The sequence below is a fragment of the Pteropus medius genome, unplaced genomic scaffold (assembly GCF_902729225.1).
Source record: "Pteropus medius unplaced genomic scaffold, Ma_sr-lr_union100, whole genome shotgun sequence".
In the NCBI taxonomy this organism is placed as follows: Eukaryota; Metazoa; Chordata; class Mammalia; order Chiroptera; family Pteropodidae; genus Pteropus; species Pteropus medius.
This window is the reverse complement of record NW_024349801.1, coordinates 25,592,570-25,607,510: the sequence shown is the minus strand read 5'-3', so window position 1 is coordinate 25,607,510 and position 14,941 is coordinate 25,592,570. Positions and strand designations below refer to the sequence as shown.

At 33.7% G+C, this 14,941-nt stretch overlaps 1 protein-coding gene across 4 annotated transcripts in view; it reads left to right on the top strand.

Annotated features, from left to right (window-relative positions):
- Positions 1–14,941, top strand: part of GOLM2 (golgi membrane protein 2) — an 83,588-nt gene that overhangs the window by 58,245 nt on the left and 10,402 nt on the right. The window lies entirely within an intron of this gene.

Here is a 14,941-nt window from a genome sequence, read left to right as displayed (position 1 = left end):
GCAGGACAGTGTCTCTTAAATTGTATGAGACAGACCCCTTAAACTATACTTTTTATTGGTTCTGCTTTTCAAGGCTTTTTCTCTTCAAATTTTGAACAGACAGAATCTCTAAAATCTCCAGTTTGACTTTGTTTGCTTTTTATGATGGCTTCTATGGCAACAACTGTTCAGAGCACTGTTTAGGCAGCTATTTGTACACAGGTTGCTTGTACGATGAAAACTGCACAGTGTTACATTTTTAAATCTATTCAAGACATTTTTATTGGTCTTATGACAGTTATTCATATTTCTGTATCTATATGAACATATAGTTTGTGTACATTTAATTGATTTTCCTTCCTTCATAGTTAAAAGTATATCCATGTGTCTTGACTAAAGTATTATGTGAAAAATGTTTTTATTTACAGGAATGTGGCTAACATTTTAAATAGAGTGAAAAAAATATTTCCTTAAAATTCTGTTGAGTATCGACCTGAAAACTTTTATCTCAACAAAAAGAGGTATAGAGTAAGGGTATAACTAAATAAAATATCTTAATTTGATCACTTAAGATTTTCTTTTAAACTTATAGTTTATCCCATAAAATTTTTTATTCTTTCCTTACATGTATGTTTTTATTATTTTTGTTTACCAATCATTAGGCAAAGAATATGATTGGGAAATAATTGCCAGGAAATTATTACTCTCTACAACTTATTTTTTAAAAAGCCTGTTGAGCTTTATACACTCCAGATTCTTTTCATTGTATGTGTAGAATTGTAATCAATGTGAGCACTGTTTGGTGATTTACTTTGACATTGTTTCTTAAATACATTTTAACCTAGCAAATAGTTACGTAGTTGTCATTTTAAATGTGTGTATATATATGTATACACACATAAGCTTATATCTCATTGTGCTTAGGCAATAATAATAGTTCATTTAGCTTTACTCTTTTACTGATTATTTAGATTATTTCATATTCTCTCATGATAGTCATCATAACTATGAAGATCCTTTTCCAAATTACTTCCAGTTTCTCTTACTTTAGATGTTCCTTTAAAAGTATAGTACCCAAACTGAAATTGCTAGGTCAAAACAAAGTACTTGAATAGCTTTATAGCTCCTGTTACATATTGTCAAATTGTTCTCTAGAACAGTTTCACAGTGTCACTGTGAAATGTTTAAATTTATTTCCCTATGGCCTGACCATATTCGCTTTTTAACTCTTTTTAAGGCATTTAGAATATGATTCTTTAAGTATGTTTTAATAAGCATTAATGTTCTGGTGACCTGCCCATTTTCATGAGGAATTTTACTGTAATTATTTCTTGGTATATAATTATATAAACTGTATATCAGTTTTGATGGCTTAGCCTCATAACTTTGAGTATTGATCATATATCTTTGTTATTAACATAACAAAAGACCCTTTAAGAGTCTTCTCACTTAGGAAATTCCAAGGGTTTTAGGAGCTGTCTGCAAAAAAAGGGATGAAGACCAAATATATAGTTCTTATTATAAATCACAATGTCACATATGGGTTTGAAACTACTGTTCTATAATAATAATTTGAACCTACTTTAAAACTATAAACTCATATTTTTAGTCCAAAAGTCATGCAGTTGAGAAGATTTTCTAGATGTTGGACTGGAAGCATTTTTCATATGGAATGAGGACAAGCACTGGCAATGTGGTACATTTTCCTAATTTCGAATGTCTCTGGTGGTATCGTCAAGTGATCTGGTGAACTTTCTAAGTGGCTCATTCAACAGGCACAATGGTTGTCCATTTGTGAGCTATTGTGGTGATTATATCCAGTTGTCCAGCTTCAGCTTACAGGGTTTTGAGTAAAAGGAAGTTTTAATTTTTAGTGATTCAAAGACAGAAGAGTAAGAGAAAAATTGGAAACTTAAATTTGGTTAGTTGTAGCCAGGTATTGGGAGAACCAAGAAGGATTCTGGATCAGTCCAATTCACAAGTAGGTAACAAAATCTTAAAGACAATGAATAGGGCTAGAATGTAATACCCACAAGGGTGTGCTATAGTTTTCGATTGCAGCATCATTTTTCTCTCTGTAGTCATCCCCATTTCTATTAAAGATAATCCAAGTAAGACTAATTTGTTTGAAAAATAAGTCTAGTCTCATTATACTTGGCCCAATTATTTTTATATATATATATATATATATATATATATATATATATATATATATATATATATATGTATATGTATATATATACACACACACACACACATATATATAATATATATATATATAATATATATATGTATATATATATAATACATATATATGTATATATGTATATACGTATTTTTATATATATATAAAAATATATATATAAAAGAATAGTGCAGCAAGAATAGTGATTGACTGCATAGGTCTTTTGAGTTTGCTTTCCTGGTACTTTTCATAAGGAATCTCAAAGTGGATTTTTTTTTAATATATTGATTTTAATTAGTTTCAAGTATACAGTACATTGGTTAGACATCTATATAGTTCATAAAATGATACCCCCAATTGCTCCCTCCCTCCCCTGACCCTCCACCTAGCCTACGTATTAATGCTAACTGCATTCCCTATACCATGGTCCCCATCCCCGTGATGATCCAGCAGCTACTAATTTGTACTTCTTTAACCCTTCACCTCATTCTCCTAGCCCCCCAAACCCCTCTTCCCTCTGTCTGCCACCAAATTGTCCACTATATTTGTGAGTCTGTTTTTGATTATTTTGTTCTGTTTATTCCTTAGATTCTGCGTATAAGTGAAATCATATAGTGTTTATCTCTCTCTATCTGACTTAAATACCTTCTAGGTCCGTCAAAGCAATATCTTTTTCCATCCCCTTCCTTTTCATATGTAGGGGTCTTGTTTTTTCATCCTTTAGCCACTCTATCCTTTGGTTGGAGCACTTAATTCTTTTCTATTTAAGGTACTTATTGATAGGAATGTAGTTGTTACCATTCTTTATTCCTGTTTTTGATACATGTTTTTGTTTTTTGTTTTTTCCTTAAAGAAGTCTTTCCAACATTTTCTGTAATACTGGCTTGGTGGTGGTAAATTCCTTTAGCTTATTTTTGTCTGGGAAGCTCTTTATCTGTCATTCAACTCTAATAGCTTTGCTGGATAAATTATTCTTGGTTGTAGATCCTGGATCTTCATCCTGTCGAATATTTTTTGCCAAGTCCTTCTGTCTTGCATAGTTTCTTTTGAGAAATTAGCTGCCAGTCTTATGGGTGCTCTCTTGTAGGTAACTAACTGCTTTTCCCGTTGCCTTTAAGATTCTCTCTTTGTATTTAACCTTTGGCATTTAAATTATGATGTGTCTTGGTGTGGGCCTCTTTGGATCCCTGATTTTTGGAATTCACTGAGCTTCCTGCAGCTGTTCAACATCTTGATTTTCTTCAGTTACGCCGATCAGACGGATATTTGGACCCTTAATAGTGTCCCATGTGCTTCTTAAATTATTATTATAGTCTTGGCTTCTTTTCTCTTACCATTTTAATTGCATATCCTTGGCTTTTCCGTCCTCTAGATAAGGCATTTGATCCTTTTCTTTATTCACTTTGTTTATTCCTTTGTTTATTCCATTTAATATACTTCTCATCTCAGATAATGTGTTCTTCATTTCAGATTGGTTCTCTTTTATAATTTCCATTTCCATTTTTATGTTTTTTATCTTTTTGTTGAAGTTCTCACTGAATTTATCTACACTTCCCAAAAGTTTCTTAAGCAACTCATATGGTTTCTGCTTCTTTGTCCTCCCATTTTGGCTGCCTTTCTGTGTCTGTTCCTATGTACTAAGCAAAGCTCCTAAGTCTCCCGGTCTTATTAGTGTGGATTTGTGAAGTAGGTGTACAGTGACACAGTTCTTGAGAGGGGTTCAGCTGCAGGCCAAATTTAGCCCAAGCCTCTGCCCCTCCTGGGCCACCTGTTAAAATTCAGCAAGCAATCCACAGATGCTATGTTTATAGTTGCCTCAAAAGGCCACACCAGAAATCGAGGCCAACTGCCACCAGTGTGAGTCTAGGCGCTGCTCAGCAAGGAGCACCTGACTCGCCGAGGATATGCTTGGGTGGGGCAGTGAGTTGGAGAAGGCGGGGTTTCATGGAATACTCTGGGTGGAGCGACCTCTGTTATCTAGTGTGATGACATCATGGCTATGGCGGCACTGTATGCGGCACACTTGTTTGGGGGAAGACTCAACAGGGACCAATGGATACCTCCGGCACTTCTGTAGAGAGCAAGTCTCACTTCGGCCCTCACTTCGACAATGTCTCCCCATAAGTTACTGGTCCCCCCTGCACACAGCCAAATGGACACTGGTGCTCAGAGTAGGCAGGTCCGTCACCGCAAAAATCCGCTTGTGGATGTGGCCCCTTTAAGAGGCTTCTGCACCTGTTGCTGCCTTGCCCTGTCCTACCTTCTGCGTTGCAGGGTGATTTCTTGGATTTCTCCCTATTTGCATGGCTTGTTCATCTAGATCTCAGGCAATTTTTCCTTGCTGCTTGCTCCTTGTTTTTGTCACAACTTTGATTTGGTCGCCAGAGGAATGAATAGAGCCTCTATCATCTATGCCATTTTTTTTTCCTCCCCAGAGGGGACTTTTAAAAGCCATTGGAAACTAGGAAGCCAAGAATTCACCATCATACTTTGCCTGCAATACCTATAGACTTATGTGAATTCTTCTCCTCAAGTTCCCAAGATAGTCTGAGGTTCCTGGGCCTTCAAGAAGTGACCTTCCTTACTCACCTGTAAGGCTGAGAACCCTGTATGACAGATATAGGCTGGTTTTTGGAAAGCCAGATTTGTAAGTATTGACTCCTTATAGTCGGCCTTAGTTCTGTAAAGCTGTCTGGCCATATCTGCTTTTATGCATCCTTCTCAAATATGACATTCTAGATCCTTGGTAACATAACCAACGTTTCCAAATGTGTCCTGTTACAAAGAGAACAGATTCTTATTGAGTTTAGCTAAATAACTATATTGCCGTGAAAATAAGATTATTCACTAAGAGTTTCTGAATTCTGGATGTATCAAGTAGAGAGAAAATGTAGTTGTTTTATCTTTATTCACAAAGGTTTACTTTACTAGATTGTTGTAAGTTATAGATAGCTTAAGAGAAAAGAGAGATTTTTCTTAAATCTAGAAAACAAAATATTAAAGAACCAGCAATATTGGGTCTTGTATCCTGAATTCTGTAACTATTTATATATATATCTTCTCTATTAAAGTAGTAATAACTTCATGAGGGCAGCAACTGTGTCTTATTCTTTTTGTTTACCCAGCATCGCATGTATATAGCAAGCATCGGTTAAATATTTGTTAAACTGATTGCATCAGTTTTAGAATTTTGTGTATCTGTTTGGTAGTGTACCTTAGTTTTTATATACTATATCTCCATTTCTATTGTCTTTTAAGACTTTTGCCATTTTATTCTGATTTTGTTCTTCATGAAGAAGCATTAAGAGCATTTTTTTCCTCAATGGTTTTGTGAACTTTGTTTCTCCATCTGTATTTGAGTAGGTAAAAGAGAACATTTGGAATAGCAGATGAGGGATAAGCCTATTTGTTCATTAGAAAGATTAAGACCTATAGTAATTGATAGGCTTTAGTCGTATTTGAAGAATGCAATCTTGTATGAGGCTAGTTCTGTGTGTTTTGTTTCTAAAACTTTGTTAAATAGCAAAAATAATCTTTTGCAGAGATTAAAAACTGATGACCCATGTCCAAATCCAGCCAACATGTGTTTTGTTTGGTCCACCCATGTCCAAATCCAGCCAACATGAGTTTTGTTTGGTCCACACATTTTTAAAAATCTGAAATAGTTACCAATATTTTAAAATCAATAGATTTCACATAAGATTCCCCCAAACTGGATTCTTTTAAATGAGAATGTTTGACATAATCCCTGGAAATGATTATGACTGTTCATTTAAAATGAGATTTTCCATGTCCCATTTCTCTGTTACAATACATATGTTTAGCTTACTTGTCTGATGCTTGTAGGTATTTGAATTTTTGGCACCTTTCTATACCATGAGAATATAGAAGAGAAAACTTGTAGTTGGTCCGGGGCAGGGGCTTAGCCATTTGGAATCCATGGCTGTGTAGAAGTTATACTGAGATTGTACTTGGCTTGAGAGGGAAGTATTGACTGAAACTTAGCAAGTGAATTGCATCAGACTGAGACATGATATTCAAAAATGGTAAATGAGGAGATTGTAGTCTTGAGAGAAAGATACCACACTAAAAATGCCAGAGGCAGAACACTTTTATCATAATAAGGCCTTGTTGGTAAATGGAAAATATGAAATGGGAATAGGAAGAGAGAATCTGAGCATGTGAAAGAATCTCTTTCTCTGCCCTGCTTGACTGCTTTTCCTTTATGGATACAGGACAGATATAATCTCAGTCCATATCTTAATCTGATTTTACTTCATCTAGAGACCAAAGTTATATGGAGAGATCAAGAAGTACAAATGATAGTAGAAGTGTAATAGGCAATGAATCTAAAAGTGGTTGATTCTATAGGTATAAAATGATATATTGTTAGAACAAGTTGAAATTTTATTGAAAGCACTATAAAGATATGCATATTTCTGTAAATTTAACTGTGTTGCCACATTATACAAAAGTGGCATGTTTTGCTATTATAGAGGAAGATATATTTGACTTGGTTTAATTTAAAATGTAGAATGTAGGCTATATCATGACAAAATATAGTTCAGGGGACACTTCAAAGTATCCTGGAGGCATATTTCAAAGAAATTGAGAATCCATGGAAGGCCTACTTGTTTGCCAGTTTAAAGGAACATACCCTATCTATTTAGTTGCCTTGAATAGAGAAGACTGTTCATTTCAAATGTTAGCCCCATACTGAAAATCACAAGGACAGTTACTTCAGATAGTAGGTGGTGGTTGTTGATCAAGCTGCTTCTCATATAGACTTTTCTGTGTAGCTTGCTCCAGAATGAGTAGCAGCAGGATTTACTTATTCAACCATGATTAATGATTCTCCTGAACAACATTGGAGAGTCAAGCTAGTGTATCAGTGAGTACATGATTTTATTTTATGTACAGATCTTTTGAAATTATTTTTCAACCTCTGATCCAGATAGCTTAGTGAGTTCACCTTTGACATAGCCACTCTGATCACACATGTAATGATAAACAGAACTAAAAGGATATTGATAACTTCAAAAACATGTTAAACATTTCTGTGGTCAAGAAATGACACAAAAATGTAAGATGATGAAAGGAACTAAATGATTGGGCCTATTAGGCTCTGGGTCTGAAAATGCAGGTTTCCAGGAAATTGGCTCTTAGGAGCAATAAGAATAAATTGGAACCACTTAAATTGGGATTCAGGCTTATTGCTTAAAGCCAGAAACTGATCATTGCCCCATCTCCTTTGTCAGAGGAAGCAGAAAATAAAGTTATTGCTGACTGCCATCAAGGACTACAATATTTAGCAACCTGAAAGCTTCTGGAGATGGGAACTTACAAATGCAGCCTCATGACTATGTGCTAAACCACACCACCATTGATTCTATACTGAATCTCTGCTATCTCCAGTAATACTGTGAAAAAGAAACTCTGAAATATGATCATGAAAACATCCTAGACTGGAGAACTGGGTGGAAAGCATCTTTAAAGTAACTAGATAATACAGATGAACACAGAAAAAGTGAAAACACATAAACAAATACTCCACACACACTGAAAATTAGTCAGCAAACTAAAACTCTAAAACTATGAAAAATATTAATGCTAAGAGAGATAGCTTACATGTCAACAACTGAAACATGAAAATAATTTTATATAAATCTGCTTTAAATTAAATCTGCTTTAAGATGCTCAACAAGATAAATCAAGAAATAATTTACTCAAAAAAAGACAAGATTAAGAAATAGGCAGGAATAAAACTAAAAGAGATATAAAAATCAATTATACATATTAGAAATGAAAAATATAATCACCAAAATAAAAAATCAGTGTCTGATACAGTAGACCATGACATAGTTGACTGAAATAAGTGATTTGGAAGCCTTTACTGAGATACTCATCAAAAATGTAGTACAGAGTGACAGAGAAAGATTTAGAGACAAATCTATATCATATTTATAAACATACTTGTATACATACATACATATAAAACAGATGTTAAGAGAAACAGATGTATGTATGTCTAATAGGAGTTTTCAGTAGAGAATGGAGGAAATGGTACATAGTCAATACTTGAAAAGAATTTTGAAGAATTTCAAGAGCCCAGAAATGTCTGCAATTGAAGAAAGACATGAGTTTTCTCATCAGATGTGCCTACTGAGTGTCAGGATAAATGAAGAAAATCATTGTTTTTAGGCACTGTAGGAAAATATCAGAATATCCAAAAATTAAGGAAAAAAAATCTTAAATGATATCAGAAAATATAGATTATTTCCAAGGAATGGCAGTTACATCCTAAGCAGACTTTTAATCAGCAAATCAAATGCCAAAAGATAATGGAATATATTTGCATGATAAGTGGAAAATAATTACCAACATAGAATGTTATACCAGATAATAAAGACAACAAAGGCAAAAATGAAGACATATTCAGTTACACAAGACTGAGTTTACCTTTCATAGACCCTCAGTGAAAGAAGAGTAAAGCTTATTCTTTAGTAAAATAGAAAATTGAAGAGGGATAGTAACAGCTACAAAAAAATGGGAACTCGAATTGATCAAAGCTGTTGGTAAATTTAAGTATTGACTTAAGGAAACTATTTTTGTGTTAAAACAGCAAAAACAATATCAAATAGTAATAAAAGATAGGGTCTTCAGAGGTAAAGTGAGAAAGTCTATGTCCTGTGTAGAAAGAGGACAGAAATACTGAATACTTTGAAGTTTTGTTAGAAATTTTACAAAGTATGAATATTTAAAATTTAAAGGTAATCACTAAAAGAACAAATACAGTGTATTGCTTCCATCCAGCAGTGGGTAGAGGAGGAAAAGGAGGTAATATTGAAACCTTCCCTTAATGAAATTTTCATGCCCAAATGGTTTCACTGGTGAATTCTTCCAAACATTTAAGGATGAAATACAACCGATTTAACATGAACTCTTCCAGGGAATTTAAATGGAGGAAACAACTCTCAACTCATTTTATGAAGCCAGCATTAAGTTGGATAGCAAAACTAAGGATATTATGAGAAAGGAAAATTACAGTACAGCCCCTCTTATTAACATAAATATAAAGTCCTTAATAAAATATTATCAGATTAAGTCTACAGATAAAAATGATATACATGATGACTGTGTTAGATTTATTCTCAAAATGCAAGATTATTTAATATATTAAAGGCAGTCTGTAATTCACTACCTTAACAAATTATACAAGAAAAATCATAGTTATCTCAACAAATGCAAGCATTTGAGGAAATTCAACATGTACTCATGATAATCAACAAACTCTAAACCAAGTAGGATTAGGAGGTTATTTCCTTAATTTGTAAAGAGTATCTATAAAAATCTCCAAACAAACATCACACTTAAGGGTGAACTATCAAAAGCTTTCCTCTTGAAATTCAGAGGACTAGGATAACCACTGTCATCACTTCTAGTCCTCTTTTCATTGTAGGTCCTAGTCAATTAAATAATGTTCAAAAAGAGGAAACAAGGAATAAAGCTGATATACTGATATCATTTGCAGACATGTAAATGTCATATGTAAAAAACTAAAAACAACCTACAGATTTTTAGCAAAGTTATTAGATACAGGGTTAATGTAAAAATTAATTGTATTTCTATATGTCAGCAACAAATATAAAGTGAAATTTTAAAATAGAAGCTTTTTAATAGCATAAAATACAACATATCCTTGAAAAAAGTCTTACAAAATAGTCCCAAGAACCTCTATAAACTACAAAAATTATTGACAGAAATTAGATAATAAATTCATTTTCATAGATTAGAAGGCTTGATGTTTTAAGAATGTAATTCTTCTCTCATCTAGAATTTCAGTGCTTATCCCAACAGCATTTTTTGTTTTTTGGTGGAGTTTGATAACCTGACTCTAAAATTTGTATAGAAATGGAAAGGACCAAGAATAGCCACAACAGTCTATATAAGAACAAAACTTAGCAACTTCCATGCCAGATTTCAAGATTTATTATAAAACTATTATTGATAAAGTGTTTAGAACACTGTGATAGTGGCACAAGAATAGACAGATGAACAAATGAGACAGAATAGAGAATCCAGAAACTGATGACATGTGCATGGTCACTTTATGTATGACAAAGTTGATACTACAGCGCAATGGGGGAATGGATAGATTTTTCAATAAATAGTACTGGGTTAGCTGGATAGCCAAGTGGAAAAATATTAACCTTACTCCCGTACCTCACACAATACACTGAATTAAATTCAAAACAGATTTAAATTTTAAAGCTAATAAGATTTTTTAAACTACATACCAAGTATCCTCCCCCCTGCAAAAAAAAAAGCTAACCATAAATGATGAAAATGATAAATTGGGCTTTATTAAAATGAACTTTCATTAATCAAAAGATCAATTAGAGTGAGAAGATGCACATACCCTATAACTTAGCACCTAAAATGTACCTGCAAACACATATGTGTAAGGAGACATTCAAGGACATTCATGTCTATCGGTATGAGAATGGATAAATCATAGTACATGCCATACTTACAGTGGAATCATATGTAGGAGTTAAAATGAATGAGCAAAGCTACATTAATCAACATGAGTAAATCTCAAAACTATAATGTGGAAGGAGTAAAGCAAGTTGCAGAATAGGTACATGATGGTACTGTGTTGGGAGTCCCAAAACTACCCTCAGGCTTGATGATTCAGTAGAAGGGCTCATAGGACCCAGAAGAGTTGTTATACTCAGAGTTACAGTTTAGTACACAGATTAAAATCAGCAAATGGAAAAGATTCATGGAGCAAGGCCCAGGAGAAAGCGGACTCAAGCTTCCAGGTGTCCCCTCTCAGTGGAGTTGCATGAAGATGTGCTTAATTCTCTCAGCAAAGATGTGTGACAACACATGTGAAGTGTTGCCAACCAGAGAAGCTCACTTGATCATTGGAGTCCAGAGGTTTTTTGAGGGGTCAGTCATGTAGTACACACATGACTGAGCTCAGCTACTCAGACTCCAGGCTCTCCCCATGTCCATCTAGCAAAAACAAATACCATAAATCACTTTGTTAGGATAAATTTATCCAATCAAACTTGTATAGCATGGCCCAAGACCTCAGACTTACAAAAACACCAAGCAGAAAGACTCAGAATTTATCTGCCAGGATCCAGCTAAGAACCAGTTTAGAAGACAAGCCTTTCTTTGAAATTTGCAGGGTTTGAGCAACCCAGTCATGCTGAGTTAACCCTTTCTTTCCCAGATGCCATATTTATAAAGTTCAAAGGTCTGTGAATAAATACTATTTGTTAATGAATATATAAACCTTCATGGGGATGTTTAACACCTAATTTAAGGTAGATGTTACCTTTAGAGTAGGAAGAGAATGCTAGGGAGAGGTACTCAGGGAACTGTAATTGTATCTGTAACGTTTTGTTTATTTAAAAGTTCCAAACCAAATATGATAAAAAATGTTAAAGTTGACAAAGCTCTGGATGATAGGAACACAGATGTATAGTCTCCATACTTCTCTATATATTTGAAAATATTTAATAATAAAAAATAGAAAAATTTGTTAAACTTACAAAAATGTAAATCATAGTGCTACATTAAAAAAGAAAGATTTTTGTGAAATATTTGAAGAAATAGTTTGCCCCATTCTTCAGTGTGCTACAATATTGTCTTGAAAAGACATTTTCTTGGTATGGATTCAGAAAGGCAGTCAAATTTAGGATACAAGAATTTGTTAATTAATTACATTATAGTCTTGTTTATTCTGAATGTCAAAGAATTTTTGAATATGGAGTTGAAGTGGAATATCCAAGTATTTAATGTACATAAGATTAATGTAGTTGTCATACATATGTAATGCATGCCTGGTATTCTTCAAAAATTGGCAAATTACTTTCCACCTCCAGCCCCTTTATCCTATGCTGGTGCTAAGGCTAGTCCAGTAAGTTTGGTGTAGAATAAAAGGGAGAGGCAAAGGAGAACAATATTTAACCTTGAAGCAAATTGAATTGTTTGCTTTTCTTCCCTTTTTCTCCTTTTCCCCTGTAGAATTAGTCTTAAGAAAAAAAGTAGCAAAAGGGCAACCTGTGGATTATATAAAGAAAGGGAAAGAGCTGTTGAACCTCTTTGCATTGGGAATGAGAGGATGGTCAAATTCTTTAGATGCTCTTTGCCAAGCCCTTCTGTCTTGCATAGTTTCTTTTGAGAAATCAGCTGCCAGTCTTATGGGTGCTCTCTTGTAGGTCACTAACTGCTTTTCCCATTGCTTTTAAGTATGGTCTTTTTGCCCTAAATAATGTTCCTGATACTGATACCAAAGTAAACAGTTCAAAAGCCAGTCAGTAGTTTTCCCTGCAAATTGTTTTGAGGAAAGCCTGCAGTAACATTTTTATCACAATTTGTACATCCCACCCTCCTAGATTTCACAACTCTAACTCATATCTCAACAGATTAAGTTTTCACATGTCATAGACCCTCAGGGATACTTGAAATAGTCAAAACTGTAGGTGTTAAATTGAATAATGAATGAGTCAGTTGAATGTGTACATTGCCAATCGAATGGTGCAAAGTGGATACTACCATGAGATGAAAGCAATAAAAATTTTAGAGTTAAATTTCCTTTTCTTTCTCTTCAGAGTTATTATAACCAACTCAGATTGATTCATTTTGTTTATAATGTGATAATATATTAAATGAATGACATGAAAAATGTAAACCTCTTTTTTATGGAATAGTTGAGAAATTGAAACCCATAAATGAATCTCAAGCTAATGAAGCAAAAAAGTAATTTATCTTGCTTTAATTTATAGTACTGAATTACAATATACAGTTTAGTTCTCTTGATTGAAATGCCCTTTTGTGATTGAGAAATGTTCTAGTTATTTGTCATTATTGTTTCATTTTCTACTGGTCTTTGGAGTTTGCAGTCTGGTATTTAAGCTGTTTTACAGACTATCATTCTATATGAAGTTCTGTTGTTTAAAGTGAACTGAAAAGTATATCAGTGTGTCTTATAATTTTTTTTCCATCTTGATACTGCCCAAATACTTTGAATAGTTAGTGTGTATGACACTTCTTTCTTTGTTTTCTCATGTTTAAACTGTTGGGATGAAGCTATCTTGTTACTGATATATTCTAAATTAATAATTTTCAGTCAGCCACTAGGGTGAAAATAATAAATATTCAAGTACACAATTGAATTTTGCTCCAATGTAAGGAAATCTGGCAATCCAAACTGAATATAATTACTGTATTACTCCCCTAGCTGGGCACAGCTTTAACATCGTGATTACAGAGAGACAGAACTGGATTTAAAATATTTAAATAGATAAAATGCTTCAGAGATGAAGTCTAGAATTTTTTCTTTTTCGAGATTTAGAAAAAGTAAGATTTAATGAAGGTACATTTTAGAAGGAGGTGTGCCATGCTAAGGAAGGCTGCGGCCCTGTGGAATCTGGAAATGAAAAGATAGAAGATAAAAGACAGAGTACTCTCCAAGGGAGGAGCGGGTTTTCAGCAAAGAGAGTTGTAACCAAAGTCTAATATTTAATTCTTGTTGAAACACATCACAGATGTATACCATCATTTGATAACTTTACCCTCATTACTTCCTTTCTCCTTTCTTAAATTTTATTATTCCTTTAGATCATTCCTTTGTCTTATAGGTGTTTTCTGTAAATATTTATTTTCTAAGAGAAATTATGTTGTCTTCATTTAACCTGTTTTCTTTATATTTATGAATCTTAAGTCTATACATCTAGCCCTCACTTCACACCTAGAGTCTAGTTCCATATTTCCACGTTGTCTATAAAATATTTTCATTTGGATATCTTACTGGAACACTAAGCTCAGTATGCCTAAAGCAACATTTGCTTTCTCATGCCTTCCCAATTATTCCATTTTGGCTATAGACACCATTATATTTAGTTTCCAAGCTAGGATTATAGAATCATACTTTGACTCTTTTCACTCTCTTGTGCCACATATTACCGTTGTCATTTTTAAAGGTATTCGATTCACCTTTACCTAACATTTCCTCTCTTTTCATAGTCTAAGCCCTTTAGCTTCTTAGTTGATTAGACAATGGAGATGCTGTGGAACATAAGACAGATTAGATTCCTGATGTCCGTTTTGAAAGAAATAATGACAACTGCCTGTTGTCTCCACATAAAGTTCAGCCTTTCTCTGTCAGATAGAAACCAATGGTAGCAATGGTCTCTATGTTCATTTGTCACTTTCTAGATCATTGTGTTACAACGCACATTGCATCACTTTCTAGTTATTTGTTTACACATTGGTCTCCCTTACTACTATAATTACCAGAGATGGAGATGGTAAGCTTATTTTTGTATCACAGTGCCTAGCATGGTATGTCACATACATCAATGAATCTTTGTTGGATGGATGAATGAAGAGAATAGTCGATACTTTTACATACTTTCTAATGATAACCTTTTTAAATCTCTAACTTTAAAAGTCTTCCATAATTATTCCCCGTTTGCTTGTCCAAACTTCCTTTTTCTATTTTCTGATATTAATACAGTCAAATTAATCTCTTTACTGTCTCCTGAATACTCACTCCATCTTCATTCTTACCTGTTCTTTGAATGCTTCTTTCCTTCTATCTGTCATGGTCCAATATATTTGCCTCTTTTTTGAAAACTTCTCCTCTAGCTCTAACCCACACTGATTTCTACCTTGTGTAACTCCTTTTTGCAAATATGTTGCCCGACAGTTATATTATTTAGCAGTCTGTTATATTGGTTAGCATTATGCATTTTTATT